A 13,776-nucleotide genomic window follows, 5' to 3' on the forward strand; every position below is an offset into this window, starting at 1 on the left:
TCTCACTATCCTTTTACATTCTGCTCTCAAAGAACAATATAACATATGTTGCTGTGTGTACTTCTTTGAAATTTGTAAAGAGAATTATTTGGACATTCCTAAAATATTCAGAGGTTTAAATACAATACTGAAAGAAGTAAATCCAGTGACATAAAAGATTGTAAGAGACCACATAAATTCTGAAAATGTTAAAATGCAGTTTATTACAAAAATTTCTTAAGTCTAACTCCTATATCATATTAGTTTTCATGTATTTGCAAGACGCTTGAAATCCAACAATAAACATTAAAGATTTCCATCATCAATTTTTGATCAGCATACATTTAAGTCATTATTTTGAAACACAGAACTTTAGGGTTCACACTGCTGTACTCTCATTCTCATATGTAATACTAACATTGGCCAATAGATGCCCTAAGAGATCTCTTAAACACAGGAACTCAAAGAATTAAAATTATGCATTTGAGAATCGGTACTTCTTATGCTTTATTTTCGTAGTTCAATTTTCATTACATTTGTAAAATGGTACAATATTTTTAGATCCTGGGGTCTTAAGATTACCACATTCCAAATTACCTGCGCCAAACACTGATTATTAAAATAATAGAGGAAAGAAAAAGAAACTTTTCCAGAATTACTTTCAAAACTAACAGTGAAGGTACATCTGATCCACTTAGATTAATGATTTCTAATTTCAATAAATACAGTCGGCAGTATAGTGTGTAACTATAACTCTCAGGTTAATTTAATCATAGAAGATTAGGGTGAGTTGTAAAGCATTTGCTCAAATGAATTAGCTGATACATTTGGATTTTTCAGATTTTACTATGATATCTATTATTTTCTACAACATAGCTATTAGCAGATTGTGCATTGAGTGTATTAATGGGAGGCATTTTGATTATAGTTCCCTACAACTACATCCAGATATTTTTAACACTGAAGTTTATTCATAAGAAAAAAATTACTTAGATTTTTTATTATATAAATCTGGGAAAATATAACTCTGTTGTTTTTCTCTCTACCTTTAGTTAATGTAAAAAAAATTATTCCCAGATTTTTTTTTCCTCTTAATCCAATTATTTTCATCTAGGCTTATGTCCATATCTGCCATCTTCCTAATGAGGTCACAAAATGTATAGACAAGTGCCAATATAAAACAATTTTTAGTTTATTCAATTACATTTACTTTAAAAGTATTTTCTTAAAAAAATACATGTATTTTCTTATTCTTCCTCCCTTCTATAGAGTAACACATTTTGACCCCATCCCTATGAGCTTGAGATTTCAGTAAAGGACATATTGGTAGATGACAGTTTTCAAAAAAAAGTTATTCCCGTTGTTTTCAGAGTAGGACAGAAAAAAGTAACTATTCTTTACCAAGCCAAAATAAGAAAAGCAAAATATAGCTCTGGGGGAAATTCATAGTAGTATCACTTGGAAGTCAGAGAGAGTATGTCTAAAAAGAGCTATTAGATGAGGAATATAAAAATACATGAAAACTCAAAAACTAGAGTAGAAAACACAAAGATGAGTCTGGTAAATCTATTATTTTTCATTTACCTTGATATGCTTATATAAGGAGGCAACTTTATTTTTTCCCTTCAATTTAGAAGATAAAACTTATCCAAGTTGAGGATCCATGTTTATCATAAGAGAAATATTAGGTTTACAGGTCTTTCTACACTTGGCAGCCATAGTACAAACCACTCATGGTAACCTACAGTGGTCCTTTGAATAGCCCAGTAGTACTTAGTTCTGAATTCGAACTCAGAATTTTCTATCACCCAAATTATTAATGATAATTATTGATAATCACCCCAGATTATTGATGACAATGAACAGATCTATTCCTTAAAATCCAACCTGATTGCTCTGTTAAATGCTGCAGATTTTAGCTTCGAGTTAGGCAGCACTTCTTGGAAAATGTTCTATTCTTTCTCTATTTAACATTACCTCAATACAGATTAACATCAACCAGTTTTTTGAACCTAAATTTTATTCATATTATACATTTGCCAAGGTTCCTGTGGAACTTGAAGACCAATTTACATAGTGGAAATTAAAGAATTCAGATATGCATTGATGTGAGACTTTGAGGTATAGAAAAAAGAGTTATATCCAAGTTTTAGCATGGTGTCTCTGGAAAGGGACTTTAATCCTTTATGAAATGTATCATTTTAATGGTAGGTTCATGATTAAAAAATATGAATAGTCTTAGTGTGTCTTCCTGTGTGTTAAAGGAAATATTAATAAGAAAAGAACTAACTTTCATAGTACTCATCAATAAAAGTAACATTCTCTTATGTGAAAACAACACAATGCCTGCACTATAATACACAATGAAGACAAAAAAATAAACATCATCTGAATTTGCAACATATATTGAAATTCTTAAAAATTAAGCTAATATAATCTCATGAAAGCTACACAGTTGATTGCAAATACCACTTAGTTCAAAAATGTCTGTGTGTGGGTGTGAACTTAATAGAATCTTTCAGTCTGTAACTTTATATATTAGAATTGAGGTTTTGATTCTTCTATCTTAAAGCTACAAACAATATATTTGAAAATCTTCAGTGCATTTCTCCCTCCAGATGCACATAAAGTGCATTTAAGATTGAATTTCTGCATTAGCCAAGAAATTTAGATATAAACACATTGTATCAATACTACAGTAATACAATACTGTATTTGTTTATTTGTTTTTAAAGATTTTATTTATTTATTCATGAGAGACACAGCTAGAGAGAGAGAAGCAGAGACAAAGGCAGAGGGAGAAGCAGGCTCCCTGCCGGGAGCCCGACATGGGACTTGATCCTGGGTCTCCAGCATCACTCCCTGGGCTGAAGGCAGCGCTAAACCGCTAAGCTACTGGGGCTGCCCTACAATATTGTATTTAAATATCTTATAACACATCAGATATACCACTAATAAACCCTTTATTATTAGAATGCTAAAATAAAAGGTAGGGAGAGAAAGGTCATAAAAGAGTAAAGCTTAGAAAGAAGTAAAGGAAGGAAGTAATGGAAGTAGGAAGAAAAACAATAGTAGATATAAGGGAAGAAAAATATATTTTCAAGTATCAAATATTCTAATAATGTTGCAAAACACTATATATCTGGCATTTGGAATTGCCATTAAAAAGCTAAAAACTAAGCATATATTAAATTTCAGGAATTATTTTTTAAAGAACCAATTGTTAAGTGCAGCTTTCGCACTTTAAAAACACTCTGTGCATATAATGCAGGAGAGAGTACAATCATATGGAAGCTCACATTGCAAGAGAGCTGAAATGTCTAAGATAGATACATTTTGTGTTCATGTTGTAATTTTATGGCTCTTTTTAATTAAGGAAGGCTTGGTCATTTGTGGTTCAGATTTTTTTTCCTGGCCTTGCTTTACTTTGATCCCTCAAAATTAAGAGTGAAAATTACTTAGCATAAAGTAGTGAATATTGGCTTTTCAAAATAAGGATTTTCTTAATTCACAGCAAACCTTCGTATAATTGATTCAAAAAGAGAAATTAGCAAAGCACACGCTATTATTATCTTTAGAGTATTTATATTACTAATGTACCACAAATACATTAGAATAATTATAATTTGAGAAGGAGCTTGTAAAATTTGATGACGCTACAGGAGTCCAAAAATAGAGAACCAAAAAGCAATATGATTAAAAGGTAAATCTTTCACACAAGTATAAATACACACTCACAAGCAACAACACAATGAGCTTCATAATTTCTGTGTATTACATTTTAATATGTTCATGTAAATTACCTAAATTAAAATCCGGGAGTACATGTTGGTCATTCAGCTCTAAAGATATTTTCCTTGTTCATGTTGACTTAATATTTTAGTCATCTTTCCCGTTACAATTTACAACTAAAAATCTATCTAATGACTTTTTGCATGCATTACATTTTATTGTTGCTTTACAATTACTTCAAATATCCTGAACAGTAATTATATGTATGGCTATATATAAGGATATTATAATATTGCTTATATAAAAATAAATGACTACTTTAACAGACCCAATCAGTCCTCTCTTAATCTCACCCTGGGCAGGTAAAATTTATTTTTTTGACTTCTCTTAACCTCATCCTTTGTCCTAGTCACTCATCTCCTTTGCACACCTCCCAAACTAATTACCCTAAGGTACCATTTTCACAGTCTTTGTACCCAGATGCCAATTTATCCCACCTAAGGGGAAAGTTCTTAAGAACTTAAATTCTATCACAATATCATTATAATATAGAAATTTATGAAGTTTTAAAGTTGTACTGTAGAATCATAGAATGACTGATCTGTAAGGAACTTTAGAGATAATTTAGTATAATAAAATCCTCAAATTTTACAAATGATGAGTGTGATGTAGGAGTTTAAATAACTTGATCTTGGTCACACAGCTAATTTAGGACAGAATAAAACCTAGAATCTCTTAGGAGGGTGCAGTCCTCCTAGTTCTTTCTTTCTTTCTTTCTTTCTTTCTTTCTTTCTTTCTTTCTTTCTTTCTTTCTTTCTTTCTTTCTTTCTCTTTCTTTCTCTTTCTTTCTTTCTTTCTTTCTTTCTTTCTTTTCTCTTTATTTTCTTCTCTTTCTCTCTACACAGTGAGAAAATGGTTTCTTTTTTTTTTTTTTTAATTTTTGAAGCATATTTGTTTTCCAGTTTTATCCCCCTAGGCTTTTGAATAATATTATGCCTGCCTAAATTTAATTCATAGCCCCAAACAAGATGATCACTGAAGTGAACTGAAAAACAGTTTCTATTAAACAGTCTGTGACACAGGCTTTGGTGGAATTTCATAAGAATTTTTATAATATACTCTGTATATTTTCACAGTGAACTTTTAAGTCTTCTCTGCCATTTTGGCATGTTGGCATGAAGCAGACCAAATATGCCATGTGACATTTCTAAAAGAAGCATAACATGTGTGCTTTGATCAGCCTGAGTACAGGATATTCAGTTGGCTTCATTGTAATTATAATTGTAGAATGCCCATCTGCCCCTAAATGTCATCTTTTATGCCCTACTGTGGTTTCTGAAACCATTATTTGATTACTTTGGGAACTGAAGCACTTTTGGAATATGTATGTGTATGTGTGTGTGAGTATATGTATGTAATGAGCAGTGCAAGAAGGCATTGCACTAGTCATTTATATATTTATATAAAATCAATAGCTGTCAAAGGAAAATAAAATGTTGCAGATTACCTGAAATGCAAGCATTACAGTCTAGATGTGTTGGGGGATCTTCCCAGGGAACTGAATATTTAGGAAAGGAACTGAACAAATACTTTAATAAAGCTGGAAAGGAAAGTTTATGTGGATGCAAAGGAAGAAAAAGAAGTTCTCTCAGAAGCAAAATTACCATTTTTTCCCTCAATTATGCTAACTAACTTTCGAGAAAGGATTTGGATATATATGTCCACAAAATAGATGTGCATCCTCGAATGATTTATTAAATATTGCAGAAAATCAAATTTATTATGTTTCTTGATAGGAATATACACAAGTGTGCTAATTTCATCAAAGTCCCTGAAAACACTCATGAGTGGATTCAGTACAGAATTATAGTCGACTCTGGGAATATCAGGACATAGTATTTTGATGGACAACAATGTATGGGATGCTATGAAGTTTCCTGAATAAATCACTTTATGAAAACATTTTTATACAACTTAAGAAAACCCGGGCTTAATTTTTAGCTGCTCATTTGTTCCTACAAGGAAGTCCCGACGGCTGTAGGTGGGACAGTGGGCAGGATGTGATAATGACCTTTCTAGATGATTGATCCCTTCAGTTCACTAAGCATTTGTTTACAAGTTTGGGCCGTCAGGGGTGTGGCTTGTAGACCCCCCCACCCCGCCTCTGGCTGACGAAGCCCCTGGAGCCTCACCGAGCCTGGAGCCTCACAGACACAGAGGGGTGGCTGCAGCCCACCAAAGGCTTCCAGCAGACCCCATCTTCCATAGAGCTATTGATATATTAGCCGTAATAAATATTGCAAAACCTTCAGGGTTTTGGCAGTGGAAGCTGAAGCTGAGAACTTTCACTTTTTTTTTTTTCCCTTATTAAATGCTTTTTTTTTTTCTTTTTAACCCTGGAATCTCCCAAGTTCACATAGCTTGACGGTGTGTATCTAAATCCTAAGAATGAAGGGGGAAGATGCTGCAGACTTGTGAGATCTCCTGTAGAGCACTCACATGAAAGAAAAAAACAACAACAAAAGAAACAAAACAAAAAAAAGCAAAAGCAAAAAGAAAAAGCAAATCTTCCGTTTACGAATGCGGATGAGCGCCGCCCGCTTTCGCGTTTGCTCCGGGCGCCCGGGCGGTCCCTGCCTCCAGGACAAGGTGGAGCTGCTGCAGCGACTCCCTGCAGCCGCCCCGGGAGCGGGAAAGTTTGTCCCGAAGCCCAGGGGCAGCGGGGGTGCCCTCGGGGGCTCCCCCGCCCTCTGCGGCCGCGGCCCGGGCCCAGGCAGCGGCTCGGGCCGCCCAGGAGCGCCGGCGCCCCAGGGCTGCGGGGCGAGCATCGCAGGCCCGCGCGGGTCTCGCCTCCTCCCCCGCCGCCCAGCGCCCGAGCGGCGGCCCAGGCCCCGCCCCCTCGCCCGGCCCCGCCCCCAGCCGGTATGCAAAGCACCCACGTCAGAGGGCGGGGGCGGGGCCTCCGCGTTGAGTGGCAGCCGCGGCGGCCGTGGGAGGAGGCGCGCGAACCAGCCGGGTCCAGCGACGGAGACACGCGGGCGGCGAGAGGAGCTGTCCGCGCGCTGCGGGTGCTGAACCGGGGCCGCGGCCGCCGGGCCCCCTCCAGGCGACGCCCTCCCCGCCCCGCCCTGCCCCGCGGACCCGCCGCCCCGCCGGGACCGCAGCAACTTGACAAAGGAGTGTGGACGGGGCGCGGGGGCCAGTCCCCTGTGAGCCACCGGGGCGCCCGTTCAAGCGTGACTTTGGAGATTCCTGTAGTTTTAGACCAAACTCTTCTCCTCTTTACCCAGCTGAGACCATCTTTTAACGTTTTTTGGGTTGTTGTTTTGCTTTTTGCTTTTTTTTTTTTTTTTTTTTTAAAACTATTATTATTATTATTGTGATCTATAGATCCCCACCGTGTAGGAATCTTTCTGGGAGACTTTTTATTTTTTTGACTCTTACAATAAGGTAAGACAAATACCATTGCTGTGAATTATTACAAATGGGGGAGGAATTGCAGAGTGCCTTACGAAATTTTGAAAGCAAGTTAGGCTTTTTGTAATCCGAAACAGGACTTTTGGCAATGATTGCAGGGGTTATTTAAATAATTATTACTATTATTATCATTGCAGGAATATCAGTTGGTGATTAAGCACGGAATTCTAGAGGGGAAGTTGAGGGTTTTTTGTGTGTGTGTGTGGTTTTTTGTTTTTTGTTTTTTTTTTTGTGAAGTTAATGTCATCAGGTTATATTCTGCTTTTTAAATGCAAATATTTGTGGAGCAGCACTTCTAGCGAGGCTCAAGAAACAGGAACCGTTCAATGCAAGCCCCCAAATATGTTAGCAAATTACATGAAATGAGCCAGCCAACAAGTTGTTTAAGACAAATGCAGTGTTAAAAAAAAAAGATATTGGAGTGGACTAATGTCTGATTAATCAGTATTACCTCTGATGTCTATAGCATAGACTGCAAAGTGCAGAGCTCTCTTAACGTTTTTGGAGGGGAGGTGGTCAGGTTAAGAGCGTTTATACCATGTTGGGTTCGTTTAGACGTGTTGTTTTGCAGTAGATCCAAATACAACTTGTGAAACTCAGTCTCTGAGAATTCTACGCCCCAAGGTCATGTGTATTTCCAAGTTGGGGGCTGTTTGTTCTGCTGTTGACTAGTAAATGTGATCCCCCCCCCACCCCCTAAGGTTAGAGGTGGATGTAAATGGGAAGCTCCGATTTAATAATACAGTATTGGCTTGTATTATAGTCGCTACTGCTGTTGGTAATTGAATGGAACTGGGAAGCGTGGGCTGAGAAAATGTCTCGCTATTTCAGCAATGTTTAACCTCTTGCATGTTTAACAGAGAGCTTTTCTCTACTTAGGAGATTTGCTTTTGAAGCTGTGCTCCTTTTGTCAACTGGCAGTGTGTTTTGAGTGTGTATGAAGAAAGAATTCAGTACAGAGAGCCGCTGAACAGTACTTCTCATAGTGAACAAGTATCAAATGCTAGAAGTTAACTGGTGCTCTGTGTATTTCTTACTGCTATTCATGACTTTGGCAGGCATGCATGATGTTTGATACACAGAATTGTGATTTTTCATCTATGTCGTTTTGTGGCACCAGGTTAAGGATAAATGAGAGTTGGGGAATATAGAGGGGAAGGTTTGCATTCCAGGGAAAGAGTTCGGGTTGCAACTAGACATCCTATCTTAATAGGAACATGTGAACTGTAAGCTGTTTCAGACTTACTAAGTATCATTCGACAGTCTAGGGCTATGTTTTTCAGCAACTAAAGAGCACACTAAGTTAAGTTTATATATTTGCATGTTTTTAGTTATAAAAATTTCTGCTCCAGTTGCATTACACTTGCAAGTGTGAACTTTAGCTTTAGAGTTTATGATTTAAAATAATTCCTCTGTGTAGAGCTTTTTCATTTTATCTACAGCATAGTCCTACGCGTGAGTGTGATTGTTCCAAGAAATGGATATTACTGCAAACACTAGAGGTAAAATGTAAATCCCCTTAGGTTGTTCCCATATTTTACCCTGAGTGCAGATTGTAGGATTTCTGTCAGTCATGTGGTCGTATATTAAACATTGATACACATTTTTAAAAGGGAACAGGTAGAGAAGCGAAGGAGGAAGTATGGAACACTGGGACATGAAACATTTACCAAACAGCCTCCTTTACATTAATATAGAATAATGATTTTTTTATACACTTTGAAATTTTCTTTTTAAAACTAATCATACGGGTATAAACACTCATACTATGGAATTTCAAACAGGACTATGGCTTCTTTTAGTTTCAGTTTTCTTTTCTTTACTGAAACATCAATATATATTTTAATTTTATAACTTACTGGAAAGCAATAATAGAAATAAACACTATACTCACCTAAATGTATTTCAGTATCTGATTCACTTCTTTCTGCATAAAGTTTTCCAAGATGTATGTCTTTGTTTGAGTATAAGCAGTTCCCCTGAACTACTAGTATCTGGAATTCTTTCAAATTAAGTTTAGTGTTGTCACAATGAGATGTTAAACACTAAAATCAAAATATGCTATTGGCAGTCATTAAACTTGTAAGGTAGATTCAATGAAATTGCAAATTTAAAATATTAGAGACATCTTTCCTGATTTTTTTACATATTTCACTTTTATATCTTAGTTCTGAGGCAAGGTAAAATTAGATGACCATGATAAGCCCGAATTTAGCACTTGGGGATGCTATCTGGATGCAGAATGCAACTCTTACTGTAATCAAATAAAATCGCCAACTTTGAAGACACCTATTGAAGATATTCAAATGTGGTGACCCTTCATAAATTCTTTGCTGCACAAAAAAAAATGACCATATTTTGGAGTTACAACTTGTCCATGTGAAATTCAAAGGAATATTCAAAACCACAACAATAGATAGCCTGCTAAAGCATGAATTCATTTCATGGCATAGATACTAAAGTAAATGCAGCACTTTTTACTTCAAGATGATGAAGTTTTACCACTTGTATAGAAAAATTATTGAAACAATTTCATTGCACGTCACATGACATACTCAAGTTGTCTTTCTTAATTGCATCTCAGTTTCTTTTTTTTTTTTTTTGACATCTCAGTTTCTTAAAGGACATTGATCTCAAAATTTCAAAAATGGTGTTGCTAGATAGATGTCTTTTTTTCTTATAGATAAGATGAATAACTGCATGCTTGGTGATATCTAAGATAAAGATGAAACAGTTGGGCTTTCTATTATCAAGGCCATACATTGCTTTTTTAAAAATTCATTTACTAATATGTACAATAGAAAATTAAAGAAATTAATAATAAACTTGAAGTATGCTAAAAAGTTTTAGTGAATGACTTGTTAAAGGTAACTTAAAATTCTACTTAAGAGATAATGTAAGTAAATTGAGAATTTTCTTTGGATAATGGCCATTTTTTTTAAAGATTTTATTTATTCATTAGAGACAGAGAGAGAAAAAGAGAGAGAGAGAGAGAGAGAGGCAGAGACATAGGCAGAGGGAGAAGCGGGCTCCATGCAGGAACCTGTTGTGGGACTCGATTCCAGGACTTCAGGATCACACCCTGGGCCAAAGGCAGGCGTTAAACCACTGAGACACCCAGGGATCCCCATTTTTCATGTTTAATCCTCATTTATTAAAGAGACCAACCAAAACACCTTCAATAATATCTTTCAATTAGTTCTGCCCCAAATTCCACAATAACTCTAATATTTTTATAACTTAATATATTATGAAGTTCTAAAGACTCTTATGAATAGATCAGAAAAAGTATTTCCTGTTATTAACATTACCATAACAGCCATGTGACCAATTATCTTACCAAACAGACTTAATCACCTTCTGCTTCAACACCTTCTATGTCCTTTGGGCATAGTTAAGTCTAGTTAAGGTGAACCGTAGGGTCCCTTGTGGAAAATCCTAATTTTCCCATTAAATTGATCACCCTACCATACAACAAAACAATTGGTCCCTTTGTGCTTTAATCACTATGGTATTGAGGAAGTTAATATTATTATAATAGATAAGATAGTGTTTTTAATAAATTCAGAATTCCAATGTCTTGATATTTTTTTTAAAGAGAAAGAATTAAACAGTAGTTTCAGTATATGATCTAAGGAATGTGTATGTGTGTACATCATGTGTGTGTGTATACACATATATATTTCTCAGTAAATTATACTCTACCATAAACATGCAATGAGAATGATCTTGAACATGCAAATTCAACATGCTACTTAATACAAAACTAATTTACATAATAAGCTGTAATACAGTATGTAATTTTTAATGACAAATGTGTTTTTTTGTTATTCTTAGTTTAATTTAGGTTGTTATGCTTTAGCACACACCAATTTTTTGCCATGAAAATGTCATTCATAAGCTCTCATGCTGTGATTGGCAAGGAAAGGGACAATTGGAAATGAAAATTTGTCAAGAATGGATGTGTACATAATGAAGAGTTTATGGCACCACACTGATTCTGAAAAAATGAGTGCTGGTAAAGGATATGAAAGTTTCTATCTCTAAAAGAGATATATCAGGTTTATTTCCTATACATCTTTGTGTAATAAGCCATGCACTTCTAAGGAATAGAGCCTGGATATCCCTATACCTAAGATGTTTTTATTCTTTGTATATCAGTGTTTTCATGCATAGATGTGGTAAAATGTGGGAAGAGGATCAGCCTTAACTCTGAACTTTCTTGCTTTAAAACCAAGTAATTAATATTAATTTAATGTGGCTTTTGGTATCAAATTATGTAAATCTCTAAAGCAAAGTAGTTGCTTAGTGAGTTCATTTGCATGTCAATACAGAGAATATTATTCCAACTCGTAACTGGTTCATGGCACTGCTAGCAATTTTAAAACACAATGCAAAAGATTTGAAAATACTTTTCTTGTTCAGTTTTATTTAAATATATCCATTGTAATTGACAGTCAAGGGAAACTTACTTTAGTGATATATATATATCTTTTTCTGTATAAGTAGCACTAAGGTAGCAATTAAAACATACACATACAATAGCAATTAAAACATACAAGCCTGAACTATGTTCCACAAAGATGGTGATGAAATGGAAATAATTTGCCTTTCATGATTGGGCCACTTCCACTTAGATAGTGTTCTATGACCACCAAGACGTTATTTTTTCTAATTTCTAAAACCCTCAGATATTTTTACTAACATGAAGTGGCAAATGTCCCCATGTACTCTGTAGATATGTGCCCCCTTTTCTCAAAGCTACAGTAATTGCTGTGATCCTGACATCAACCAGACTCTGAACTGCCTCCTCTAGGATTAAGGAGGGGAGGTCCCATTCATCTTTCCAAAGAAAGAAAGAAGGTGATTTGCTACTAAACACATTTGCTGTCTCACTGTAAATTACCTATTGATATTTGAGCATAAGGTCTTTGATCCTGGATTTACTTAAACAAGAAGAAGACAGAAGGAGATACCATTCAAAGTGTTATATACATACATATTTTACTCCTATTAGGCCATTTTATTTACATTAAGTCTAACATTTGTGAAAACTGTGAAAAAAATCATTATTTTAATTTTAGATATAAGAAAGTTGACCCTCAGATCAAAGTTATACACCTCTCTAGAGTGTGGCCACACCACTAGGAATAGGTGGATTAGGCAATCATACCCAACTCACCTCTCTTGTAGCTACACTGTGCACTTCCAGCAACTCTATTTAGATCAGGTTTTCAACTGGATGTGTCTTATTTAAAGCTACCCATTTTCTGTTAAACTTTCTTTACTCTATGTGAATGCCTCCTCTACCTCCTTTCCCCAAGTCTTTCCTTTAATTATTAAATTATATGGAAATAATTTCATGGCATTTATTCCTTAGTATACACACTCTAGAGTGCACAATACCAAAGGTTTTAAGAAGTTTTTCCTTTGTATTTAACATTAGAAATGTGCTACATTATTCCATCTCGTAGACCATTAATAATAGTAGGAACAGACAATATTTCCCTTTCTATGTTAAATAGCATAAGAACAGTAGAAGAGTTATTGTGTCCTAAGAGTTCTAGGTTTCTCCTCACTCCCACAAAAACATCCTACTGAATATCAAATACAAATACATCTTGAACTTCAGCCCACTTCAAGCAATTGCCACTTGTGTTATCAACCATTAGTCCCATTTAAATCTTCAGACTAGTTAGCTACTAATATTCCAAATGATCTGTGAGATGAAATAAGGCCATCAAAATAAAGTGAGTAGTTTTGAAGCACAGTACAGAAAGAGGTAGTCTAAGTGGTCTCTTGAACACTTAGGAAACAGTAAATGCTTCATTTATTGTTTTTTATTCTGTTTGAGGCCTGAAGGGAAATACTGACCACTAGCTGATGCTCTTTGTTTTCAAAGCTCTTTGTTTTCGTGTAGAATTAAGCTCACTGAGTAGGAGAGGAGGTGAGTACTGTTGGCAGTAATTATAAAACAGTTCCCAGGTGAGCCCCAGAGTTGCATCAGATTCCCCAATGAATCCTCATTATCCAAGTTTGGAGTTGTCCTTATTAAATGGATCCCAAAGGAGATAGAAAAGTTTGATTTATAGAGGAAGTTAACTTAAAAGTGAAAGATTATAGGGCTCTTATTAAGTACTTTGCATATTGGTTAGCAGTATCAGTGTTTTACTTTTAAAATGATGCCTGGTATACAAGTTTTTAATCTTGAAATTTCTGCACCATTTTTTATACCATTCATTTGACTCACTGTTCCTCATGCTCTGTGGAGCCCTACAGGAAGTCCATTCACTCCCACAGCTACAATTATTCTCTCTTCACAGATATCTTCCGAATATACAAGCGCTGGCCCAGATTTGAACTCTATTAATGTATTTACAAAGGTCTGATGGACATTTTAATTCTGATTTCATGATGACAGCACAAATGCCATGGACTCATCACCTCATCCCTAATATGGTCCCATGATCCCCCATCCTCATTTTTCGCCTGCCAGTTAATGACACACTTTTCTATTGACCGCAGTCTGAAAATTTCAGAGGTGTTTTGAACTTACATCATTCTTACCATACTATATGCAGTGAGTCC

General features: G+C 35.6%; 1 protein-coding gene across 2 annotated transcripts in view; it reads left to right on the top strand.

Moving 5' to 3' along the window:
* Positions 1 to 7,097: 7,097 nt before the first annotated feature.
* FSTL5 (follistatin like 5) overlaps positions 7,098 to 13,776 on the top strand; it is a 679,148-nt gene continuing 672,469 nt past the window's right edge. For both annotated transcript variants that reach the window (XM_041737850.1, XM_041737852.1), the window contains exon 1: positions 7,098 to 7,161. The gene's annotated coding sequence lies outside the window, so the exon portion shown is untranslated. The remainder of the gene's footprint in view (positions 7,162 to 13,776) is intronic.

This window comes from Vulpes lagopus, chromosome 23 (genome assembly GCF_018345385.1).
Source record: "Vulpes lagopus strain Blue_001 chromosome 23, ASM1834538v1, whole genome shotgun sequence".
In the NCBI taxonomy this organism is placed as follows: Eukaryota; Metazoa; Chordata; class Mammalia; order Carnivora; family Canidae; genus Vulpes; species Vulpes lagopus.